This window comes from Pelobates fuscus, chromosome 5 (assembly GCF_036172605.1).
Source record: "Pelobates fuscus isolate aPelFus1 chromosome 5, aPelFus1.pri, whole genome shotgun sequence".
Classification (NCBI taxonomy): domain Eukaryota; kingdom Metazoa; phylum Chordata; class Amphibia; order Anura; family Pelobatidae; genus Pelobates; species Pelobates fuscus.
Window position 1 is genome coordinate 156483399 of NC_086321.1, and position 12164 is coordinate 156495562.

At 42.0% G+C, this 12164-nt stretch overlaps 1 protein-coding gene across 3 annotated transcripts in view; it reads right to left on the minus strand.

Moving 5' to 3' along the window:
* RTN4R (reticulon 4 receptor) overlaps positions 1 to 12164 on the minus strand; it is a 221411-nt gene that overhangs the window by 32169 nt on the left and 177078 nt on the right. The window lies entirely within an intron of this gene.

Consider the following 12164-nt stretch of genomic DNA (forward strand, 5'->3'; position numbering starts at 1 on the left):
AATTTTGGGCAATTCGGACATTCGGGTACTTCCGAATGTCCGAATAGATGAATTGCAGAATTGCCGAATTGCCGAATTGTCGAAGTCCCGAAGTTCCGAAATTACCGAATTTCCGAAGTGTCGAAGTGCAGAAGTGCCGAAGTTCCGAAGTGCTGAAGTACCAAAGTTGCTAAAGTGACGAAGTTGTTGAATTGAGTTGAGTTGTTCGAAGTGTTGAATTGCCGAAGTCCTGAATTTCGGAATGCCGAACCGAACCAAAAGTTTTCACCATGCACATGCCTACTGAACATTAATATGTACGGTTACAAGAAACAAAAATAAAGTTAAATGTTCAAGGGGGCTTCTTGTCAAGGGGATACGAGGAAAGGTAAAGGGATGGTGGGGGGTTACTGAGCACCAGCATATTCCATCCGTCTCGCTAAGCAGATTGTTCTCTTACAATCGGTTTCTGTGAGGTTATGTCTCTATGTGAGACAGTAACGTTACAGGTTAAGGGAGATTATATGTGGTAACAATTTACTGTATGAGTGAATTCCCCTCAATGGAATTACTTCCACCCTCCTTGAATTATTTGTTGCTTTTTTTCATTGCTCTGTGGGCATGAGGGATTAGTTGTTTTTACACTGTAGTTAGTTTCAGGCAAATGGCATAGAGAATTACATGAGAATAAAGCCAAGTTAGGGATGGTGATACATAGTACTCTTGAAGAGCATGCTCCTAAACTGACTGGTTAAAGGAACACTCCAAACACTCCATAACCACTAGACCTGTTTTAGAACAGTTTGACTTCTTACCTGGGGTCTGCTGGTGCTGCTTTAAGCCTCTAATACTTCAGATGGAAGCTATATTCAGCTGTAAGGGTTCTGGTGACTAGAGTGTCCCTTTAAACCAGGGAAGCCAAATATTGTGGAACTAAAGCCCCCGATGCTTTACCAACATAAAGCTGTCGAAGCATCATGGTATTTGTAGGTCTACCATACTGACATTTGGCCACCCTTGGCATTACAACAGTTCCAAACATATAACAATACATACCTCTGCTGCACTTTCATGTTCTTGATGACGTTGCTGTCTCATGCCTTGAGGGTGCTCATGAGAGATGGACACCAATGGAGAAAGTCCATATGCATGCTTCGTGCATTCTTCCACAGTGCTATACATGTACATGTGCCATGTGTACTGCATGGTGTGGGTTAACTTATTTGCATGTTTTCACTGCTGTGCCCAGCAAACCATGGAATTAACATAAAATAATGTGTAAAGAAATAGCACAACCAATAGTTAACGCAGGTTTTTGATTTGGCAAAAATCAAGGAAGAGGCAGTTCCTTTTTATGGAATTCAGATGGTACAACAATGTAGAGCCAGTGTATCTATGTGTCATACCAACTGTCCCTTTTCAGGAGGAAAAGTCCCTATTAAAGTCCCTATTTTCTACCCTAATGTCCATCTTTTTAGAAGCTCCATATTGTTGGTGTATACCAGAACTCCACAGCAATAAACCTCACAGTAATGTGCATTTAAATTACAATAAATGTGTAAATAAGATACATTTGTTCTTTTTCTAGATCTAATTTTAATTCCATACAGTGTTTATTAATAAGTCACAATTTCTCCAAACAGCCCCACCCCTGCCCACTCCCCCACAAAATTAAAGGGTTCCTCTATGTTGGGAGGTATGATTGATGATTGATGTTTGGGTTTACTATAATGACTAATGGCAAGGTTTAAACTGCCTTTAATCTAAATAATTTGTGTCAATGTGTTCCAAGCTGATTGATTTACCACCTTCAGGACAAGGCGATAGGCGAATACAAATGGCAAAAATAAAGCTACAAATAATCCACACATGGAAAATTCAGTTGATTAAAACAAAGTAAATTAAGTATCTATAAAAGTTTAGTAATAACGTGTCACCGATTGAGCTTGTCATCATCTCTGCACTCAAAAAATAAAGAATTAAAAAAAAAAAAAAAAAGTTTAGTAATATAAAGCAAATAGCCACTCTTAAAAAATAAATGGTGTTATATGAAGTGTGTCGTGTTCTGACTTACTGTAACTCCTCGCAGCTAAAAGATACAACCAGTTAGAAAACGAGTTATTAAGAGGATAAACCTCTTTTTGTTTTCGTATGATTAGGTCCTCATGAGGCAATTCAGTATACAGCTCAGCTTCAGGTGTCAGTAATTTTCATTTAATATTAAATGCAAAGATATCATGACAGGTAGAGCATGCTATCTGTCATGAAGGGGTTAACAAAAATCTATTAACAGTTTCTGTCATGTTAAAAACTGTTAAAGGGAAGCATTACCTGTTTATGATGCGTGTCTGAGCTATTATTACTGTATGTACTATAGAGTAAACAAAAACTGTAATTTAAATGAAGACTGTATTTCCTTTATGGTATCTCCCATGTAATCTGCCATCTGTTTCATCTGACAACATCTCCTACGTATCACTCTCTTAGGGAATGATAAGGTTTTTTTTTTTTTTTTACTGAACTAGGAATCGTTCTGACTAATACTGGCAAGAGAATTGCAGCATTTAAGCAAAAATAGATATTTTGGGATTTTTACTTTTCCAAGCCAGCTATTTTAGCTTAATGTTTTCCAACCTTCTTGTCAAGCCTCTACAAATTCCAGTTTAGAAAACAACCAATAGTTTTATAATTGGGAGCATATCACAATGGATGGGGTTTTTAATGAGCATACATAATTCAGAGCCTTCACCACCCCTCACTGTTCTTGATCCTTGCATTCGTGGTGAGTTCATTATCTTCTGGTGCAATCTATGAACATTATAAGGGCCCAAGACACTGGGTATATCCTGGACCTATGGTTATTATAAGCGCTCAGGAAACTAGACATACCCAGTGCCCTTTGGTGCCCAAAGATTATTAAGATCTAGAAGACAGGGCATCACCATGGTCCTTCAGAGGGGCAGAGTAACAGTGAAAATATTGTAGATAAATCATTTTTTTTTTTTTTTTTTTTACAAATTGTGATAATTTGAACAGCTTGTTAAAATATATTAATCAAGGCCAAGATTGGCAATTAACCTAACATTTCTAAAGCAGTATTATTGTCACTGCTTGTTCATGTGAAGATCAGTATGTGAATACTAGCCTGTTCTGACACACAGGCTGTGGATGCTTTTTAATTCAGTTGGATATAGAACCCAGACATACTTGAGGCCACAGAGGACCGCTTCGTGGTGGCATCTGGTGACATGCCCAGTAGATAAGCAATACTATTCTACAAGAGGAAAATCTAACAGACTAGATTTAAAAATAAAGACAGTACATTAACACATCACCTACACTGCATTTGTGTATATTAGAAGCAATAATTCTAATAAATACCATACATACCTTGGTCTTATGTCACATACAGTGCACTTTATTGCGGTATAATTCAACACAATATAACATTTAATGCCTTCTATTGAAAGGATATTTGTCATTTGAAAGTACTTTTAATTTCTTTTTTCATGGATTGAAGATGTCTGTTTAGTGTCTCTGTCACAGCATCACTCAATACACTTCCATTATCTTCCCTACTGCCAGAAGCAATATAGGACAGGGGCATCACTAATTAATTGATCAATGTTCTTAGTGGCTGATTGTGGAGAAAACTAATGGGGTCAACTCTTACCCAGAAAGCTCCAATAATTGTCATGGAAACATGCTTTTTATAAGGTCTTTATGTATTGGTCCGTAACTAACCAGCCTAAAGATTCAACTTATAGTCAGACTATGGGATCACAACCTTTGCTGATACGTATACATTTACAAGTTTTAAAGTAATTTTGTGGTCTGTGATTGCAAATATCAGCACCTCAAATTATTTTGAACTGCATTTCCCATGATGCTAAGCCTGCTGTAAGCCAACACTGCTGTAACTGATTTTTTTTACAGAAAAGGGAGTTAAATTGATAGTACCCATATCCTCAAGTACCCATAGCCCTAAGCACAGAACTAAAGAATAAGCCATAAGCATATACAATGACTTGCCCATTAGAATACTTAACTATTAAACAACATCATTTATTAGAAAATTAGATCATCAAATGGAATTATAAGGAGACATGCCGGGTTCTTATTCCTATAATCCATTGTATTTTAAACAGGCTGTCTAATCTCCTGCAAAGAATAATCTATAGGTTTCATTCTCAGTCTTTAAAAGGAATTAATGCCATCAAACCCAGCTGGAGATGGTTTATTTTTTACACTGGTGTGTATTAATGAGGTGTTTAGCACTATCCTAGGGTGAACTGTCTGCTGCAGCCTCTCTGAATTCAATGTCGCCTTTTACTTTGCCAAAGGGGAAAGAGAGACAGCTCATAGGGAACATTCATCCTGCTCAATTAACTCGTCTCTCCTTGAGCAGGCAGGTATTGCAGGTAGTGGAAACATTTCTTTAAGTCAAAAAAGGTCGTGATATACAGTTTCATGGCAGAAGGCAATGGAACAGTGTATCAGAGTACTAGATTATTAAAAAAAACAACAACTAATCATTAAAGGTAATTAAATAGGTTCTTCTGTGTTTTTGGTTTTAGCATATTAAAAATCTTTATCAAAATGTGTTTATTTTAATTTTATTTTTTTAAGCTATGTAAAGCGTTTTTTTGTTGTTGTAGATATGCATGTTAAGTGCTGATTGCTTTGCATCTAGAGACTTCAATGCTTGCTTTCTATTAGTAAATCTGCCTGGTGTCTGTTAACACTGACAAAGGTAGGGGTTTTGAGCATGGGCAACCATACCCTGGCACTAATATATATGCAAAGTGCAAAGAGCAAGATGGAAGAAGTCTGGGTTTCTATTGGTCAGTCTCTATAAGTGCTTGAGCTCCAAGAGAGATACCTCTCATCTCATGACTTCCCCTGTACACGATGGATAGGTGTCAGGATCGGGACAGGGATCCAACACGCAGAATACAAATAGGAGATAGGTACGTATACCGGACCTTAGAATGGCCGGACTAACGTAAGGAGAAAGCAAAGAATGGTCAGAGACAAGCCGAGGTCGAGGGAACGAGAGAACAGGTAATCGAGAGACGAGCCGAGGTCAAAGGACACGAGAGATAAACAGGAATGAAAGTACAAGCCGAGTCAGAACCAAATAGACAATAGTAATAAGAGCACTGAGTGACTAGACAAGCTAGAACCACGACAGGGCAATGAACCATTACACACTTCCCTCTTTTATATCTTGGTTCTTTAATTGATGACTCCGCCCTTGCCGAGCCCTGATTCGTTGTTCAGAACTAGATTGACAGGTCGGGATGTGATTGCCGTCATGACGTCGGCTCCTGAGCGCCGCGTCATAAAAGGAAGCGGGGCTATCGCGGCCGGCGTGTGAACGGCTATGAGAGCTGTGAGGATTGGGTGAATCAGCCCCCCTGAGAGGACGGCCGTTAGAAAGTCTAACCTCCTCCGAGGTAGAGACTTCAGGTACCCTGACAGTACCCCCCCTCTCAGAAACGCCCACCGGGCGGAAGGAACCGGGGCGAGACGGAAAACGAGCATGAAAAGCCCTGAGGAGGCGAGGAGCATGCACATCTTCCTGGACAACCTTTCCAGTCAACAAGATATTGCACCCTCCCCCGAGAAACTCGAGAATCGAGAATGGACTTGACCTCATACTCCTCCTGACCCTCAACCTGGACAGAACGAGGGGAGGACACAGCGGAGGAAAATCTGTTACAAACCAAAGGTTTCAATAAGGAAACATGAAAGGAGTTCGGGATGCGCAGGGCAGGCGAAGAGCCAGACGATACGCAACCGGGTTTATACGAGACAGAACCCTGTAAGGGCCTATGTAACGAGGAGCAAATTTCATGGAAGGAACCTTCAAGCGGATGTTTCTGGTACTCAGCCATACCCTATCACCCGGGGAGAACACTGGAGCCACCCGTCTGCGTTTGTCAGCGTGTCGTTTGGACACCGTGGAATTATGAAGAAGAATTCGTCGAGTCTGATCCCACAACTTCCTCAGATTGGCAACATGAACATCAACCGACGGTATCCCTTGGGAGGGGGAAACCGACGGAAGAACGGAAGGATGGAAGCCATAATTCATGAAAAAGGGGCTAGAACGAGTAGAATCGCAAACAAGGTTGTTGTGCGCAAACTTCGCCCAAGGAATCAGACCGACCCAATCGTCCTGGTGTTCAGAAACAAAACAACGCAAAAACTGTTCAACCTTTTGGTTGGTGCGTTCGGCAGCTCCGTTGGACTGGGGATGATAGGCAGAGGAAAAATTTAATTTGATGCCAAATTGAGAACAGAAGGACCTCCAAAACCGGGAAACAAATTGGGACCCTCTATCAGAAATAATTTCAGAAGGAATACCATGTAAACGAAAAATCTCCCTCGCGAAAATCTCAGCCAATTCGGGAGAAGAGGGCAATTTAGGCAGGGGTACAAAATGAGCCATTTTAGTAAACCTGTCAATCACTGTGAGGATAACTGTATGTTTCTTAGAAACAGGCAAATCAACAATGAAGTCCATAGCCAAACAAGACCATGGTTTCTCTGGAATTTCTAGGGGGTGCAAAAGCCCACATGGAAGCGTATGAGGTTGTTTAGTCCTCATACAGACATCACATGCCCCGACGAAGTCCTTTACATCCTTACGTAACGAAGGCCACCAGAAATCTTTAGAAATCAGAGAACACGACTTGCGTATGCCAGGGTGTCCGGCAAATTTACTGTTATGAAAACACTGCATTAGTTCCAGTTGGAGTTTAGGAGGAACGAAGTACCGATCCCCAGGAACAAGTCCGGGAGCCAGATGCTGTAATTTTTTGATCTCAGCAAGCAACGGAGAGTGAATCTTGATGCTTGTGCTGGCAACAATATTACACTTGGGAACTATAGAAGAAAAAAACATATCAGACATAGTAGAAGGTTCATGTTGGCGGGACAATGCATCAGCCTTAGAGTTCTTAGAACCAGGTCTATAAGGGAGCACGTAGTTGAAATGAGTAAGGAACAAAGACCAACGAGCCTGCCTGGCGGACAAGCGTTTGGCTTCCCCTATATATGACAAATTCTTGTGATTCGTCAAAATAGTAACCGGGTGTAAAGTCCCTTCCAACAAATGTCTCCACTCCTTTAAAGCCATAATGACCGCTAATAGTTCCCTGTCACCAATATCATATCTGCTTTCAGGCCCAGACAATTTCTTGGAAAAAAACCACATGGGTGCAGCGGTTTATTCAAACCTAGCCTTTGGGACAAGATAGCGCCTACACCTGTCTCTGAGGCGTCTACCTCGAGTAAAAAAGGCAAAGAGGTGTCAGGATGAACTAATATCGGTGCTGAGGCAAACTGTTCCTTGAGAGTACTGAAAGCAACAAGCGCCTCAGGAGACCAGGTCTTGGTATCAGCACCCTGTCTAGTCATGTTGGTAATAGGAGCAATAATAGACGAGTACCCCTTAATGAAGCGCCTATAGTAATTGGAGAATCCGATAAACCTCTGAATGGCCTTGAGTCCCTTGGGCAATGGCCAATCTAAGATTGATTGGAGTTTAACCGGGTCCATTCTAAACCCGTCTCCAGAAATAACGTAACCAAGAAAGTTTATCTGGGATTGGTCAAAGCTACACTTCTCCAATTTGCAGTACAAACCATGTTGTAGAAGCTTATGCAATACCCTTCTGACTTGTTTGTGGTGAGTCTCAGGCTCTCTAGAGTGTATTAGTATATCATCCAAATAAACTATAACACATTCATGTTGAAATTCCCTAAGAACCTCATTAATTAGGTCCTGGAATACAGCAGGAGCATTGCAAAGCCCGAAGGGCATTACCGTATACTCATAGTGGCCATGCCGGGTATTGAAAGCCGTTTTCCATTCATCACCCTGCTGAATTCTCACCAAGTTATAAGCTCCCCTCAGATCTAACTTGGTAAAAATCTTGGAGCCTTTCAGGCGATCAAATAGCTCAGTAATCAGGGGAATAGGATAAGCATTTCTGATCGTTATCTTATTCAAGCCCCGATAATCAATGCAAGGCCGTAGAGTGCCGTCCTTCTTATCTACAAAAAAGAAACCGGCCCCGGCTGGAGAAGAGGATCTCCTAATAAATCCTTTGTCTAGGTTCTCCTGTATGTATTCCTCTAAGACTAAGTTCTCCTTAGTGGATAGAGGATATACAGTACCCCTCGGAGGCATAGTACCAGGCAGGAGTCTAATCTTACAGTCAAAGGACCTGTGTGGGGGTAAAGTATCAGCCCTCTTTTTATCAAAGACTGCCTTTAAATCCAGGTACTGAGATGGTATCCGTAAATCTGTGGGCTGGTTAGAGTTACTAGGTGTGTCAACTACGCAAACCGGTGAGATTTTCTGTAAACAACCTTTCTGGCAACCCTGACCCCAGGAGACTATCTCACCTTGTTCCCAATCAATAATAGGGTTATGCTTCCTAAGCCAGGGGTACCCCAAGACTATTGGAACTGAAGGAGATGAGATAAGCATGAGAGATATATCCTCCTCGTGTAAAATACCAATGGTCAACTTAACTGGTATAGTCTCACGAGAAATAACAGGATCTGATAATGGTCTACCATCTATGGCCTCAACGGCCAAGGGTGTATCCCTTAGCTGAGATGGGATAGAGTGGTTCTTGACAAAAGTTTGGTCAATAAAGCTTTCAGCTGCTCCGGAATCTATTAATGCCATAGCATTAAGTACTCCCTTTTCCCAAGTCAAAGAAACAGGTAACAGAAGCCTATGATCCTTGTAATCATATGTAGAGGACAAAATAGAAACACCCAAGGCCTGTCCTCTTGAGAAACTTAGGTGCGAGCGTTTCCCGGACGGTTAGGGCAATTTAGGCGTAGGTGACCTCCTACTCCACAATACATACACAGACCCTCCCTTCTCCTGTATTGTCTTTCATTCTCTGAGAGACGAGTGTTACCAATTTGCATAGGTTCTGGGAGAGCTAGAGTAGTAGATTCAGAATTCTGAAATGCGGGGGCTAGTCTTAAGGAAGGTCTATGACTTCTATCTCGAGTGTTCTGCCTCTGTCTCATGCGTTCATCTATTCGAGAAATAAATGAAATTAATTCTTCCAAATTTTCAGGAAGATCTCTTGTGGCAACCTCGTCTAAGATCTCATCTGATAATCCGTTCAGAAATACGTCCATATAGGCTTGTTCATTCCACTTGACCTCTGCCGCCAAGGATCTGAACTCTAACGCATAATCCACAAGGATTAGACCAGTGTCTAAGACGTAATAGTAGTCTAGCTGCACTGGCCTTTCTTCCTGGAGGATCAAAAGTCCTCCTAAAAGTAGTGACAAATGCATTATAATTATAGACTACTGGATTATAATTTTCCCATCTAAGAGCTTTGTCAATGAGTAGCGAGATTATGAATCCAACCTTCGCCCTGTCTGTAGGGTAGGCGCGGGGTTGTAATTCAAAATGAATCCCTATCTGGTTTAGGAAACCTCGACAGGTATCCGGAGAACCGCCATACCGTAAAGGGGAAGTAACACGGGAAGAGGCTCCCACTGTGGCTACCTCTAGGCCTGTATTAACAAGAGAGATGGGTGGTGTACGCATCTCCTCTGCTTGATTACTAGGATGGGATAGCAATGCTTGCAGCGCTAGAGCCATCTGGTCCATTCTATGGTCCATGGCTTCAAATCTCGAGTCAGGAGAACCAATCTGAGCGTTTGTACCTGCAGGATCCATGGCCCTGTCGTAATGTCAGGATCGGGACAGGGATCCAACACGCAGAATACAAATAGGAGATAGGTACGTATACCGGACCTTAGAATGGCCGGACTAACGTAAGGAGAAAGCAAAGAATGGTCAGAGACAAGCCGAGGTCGAGGGAACGAGAGAACAGGTAATCGAAAGACGAGCCGAGGTCAAAGGACACGAGAGATAAACAGGAACGAAAGTACAAGCCGAGTCAGAACCAAATAGACAATAGTAATAAGAGCACTGAGTGACTAGACAAGCTAGAACCATGACAGGGCAATGAACCATTACACACTTCCCTCTTTTATACCTTGGTTCTTTAATTGATGACTCCGCCCTTGCCGAGCCCTGATTCATTGTTCAGAACTAGATTGACAGGTCGGGATGTGATTGCCGTCATGACGTCGGCTCCTGAGCGCCGCGTCATAAAAGGAAGCGGGGCTATCGCGGCCGGCGTGTGAACGGCTATGAGAGCTGTGAGGATTGGGTGAATCAGCCCCCCTGAGAGGACGGCCGTTAGAAAGTCTAACCTCCTCCGAGGTAGAGACTTCAGGTACCCTGACAATAGGCAGCCATCTCAACCACCACAGATCTGAATGTGCCACCCCTTCCCTGCAAGGTAAGATCAGGGAAAGAGGAATATTCTTTTTTGTGTGTGTGTAAACAGTTATTAAAGTAAAAATTGTAAAGCTCTTCCCCATTCCACTCTCTACACCCCCTGAACACAGTACACCCTCACACACAGTGAACCCCCCACATACAGTACATTCCAACCAACACAGAGTACACCTTTGCATACACACACACAAAGTATCTCTCAAAAGTGGGTACAACGCCTCACATTTTTGTAAATATTTTATTATATCTTTTCATATGACAACAGTGAAGAAATGACACTCTGCTACAATGTAAAGTATTAAGTGTCCCCTCAAAATAACCCAACACACCGCCATTAATGTCTAAACCATTGGCAACAAAAATGAGTATGCCCCTAAGTGGAAATGTCCAAATTGGGCCCAAAGTGTCAATATTTTGTGTGGACGCCATTATTTTCCAGCACTGCCTTAACCCTCATGGGCATGGAGTTTACCAGAGCTTCACAGGTTGCCACTGGAGTCCTCTTCCACTCCTCCATGATGACACGGAGCTGGTGGATGTTAGAGACCTTGCGCTCCCCCACTTTCCGTTTGAGGATGCCCCACAGATGCTCAATAGGGTTTAGGTCTGGAGACATGCTTGGCCAGTCCATCACGTTTACCTTCAGCTTCTTTAGCAAGGCAGTGGTCGTCTTGGTCGTGTTTGGGGTCGTTATCATGTTGGAGTACATGAATACATGTTGGAAGGGGAGTGGACCAACATTCCATAGGCCACAATCAACAATCTGATCAAGTCCATGTGAATAAGATATGTTGCACTGCATGAGGCAAATGGTGGTCGGTCACACCAAATACTGACTGGTTTTCAGCCCCCCCCCCTGACCCTCTCAATACAGTAAAACTGCACATTTTAGAGTGGCCTTTTATTGTGGCCAGCCTAAGGCACACCTGTGCAATAATCATGCTGTCTAATCAGCATCTTGATATGCCACACCTGTGAGATGGATGGATTATCTCGACAAAGGAGAACTGCTCACCAACACAGATTTAGACATATTTGTGAACACTGTTTGAGAGAAATAGGCCTTTTGTGTACATAGAAAAAGTCTTAGATCTTTGAGTTCAGCTCATGAAAATTGGGGGCAAAAACAAAAGTGTTTTGCGTTTATAATTTTGTTCAGTGTAGTTTCCGATTCTATATTTAATTGTCTTTCTGGATCCTTGGCCTGGCCTTGTCCCTTGTGCACTTTCCTTCAAATTTTATTGTTTAGACTTGGATTCTTGGCATGACCTGACCCTGCTATTGGATTACCCCTGGTGTACCTCATTCATCTCATGCTGAATGCATGATTTCCTCACACATTAATGTAGCACATTTCAGCTTTGGCTGAACCACTGTAGAATAGGTGGCCAGCCCATAGAAACACAGAGCACTATCAGCCCTACTCAATGGCATACAAGAGCTTACATATTACATGCACTGATCAACTCATTCCTCAAAACATATTGGGAGAAATGTATCAAAATGTCAGGAAATCATTTGCACCGTTACTAGGTGTTTTTTTCTGTTGTGATCTTTTCCACTATTTATTACCCTAGTGACTTTTCCATCATACTTTTCATTTGTGGTGTTTTTTTTGTGCAGAATATCTGTGTAAATTCCAATACTTCTGCATTTTGCATCAGAAAAGTAGTTCTCTTACCTCACGTTTATCTTGGCATAAAGCAAGGCAGAATACACATGGACAACAAAAAGAGAAAGGAGATACTTTTGGTTTACTTTTAAAACATTTTAATAAACTGGTACATATTTTGACCCCCCCCCCCCACTCTAAACAGCAAACA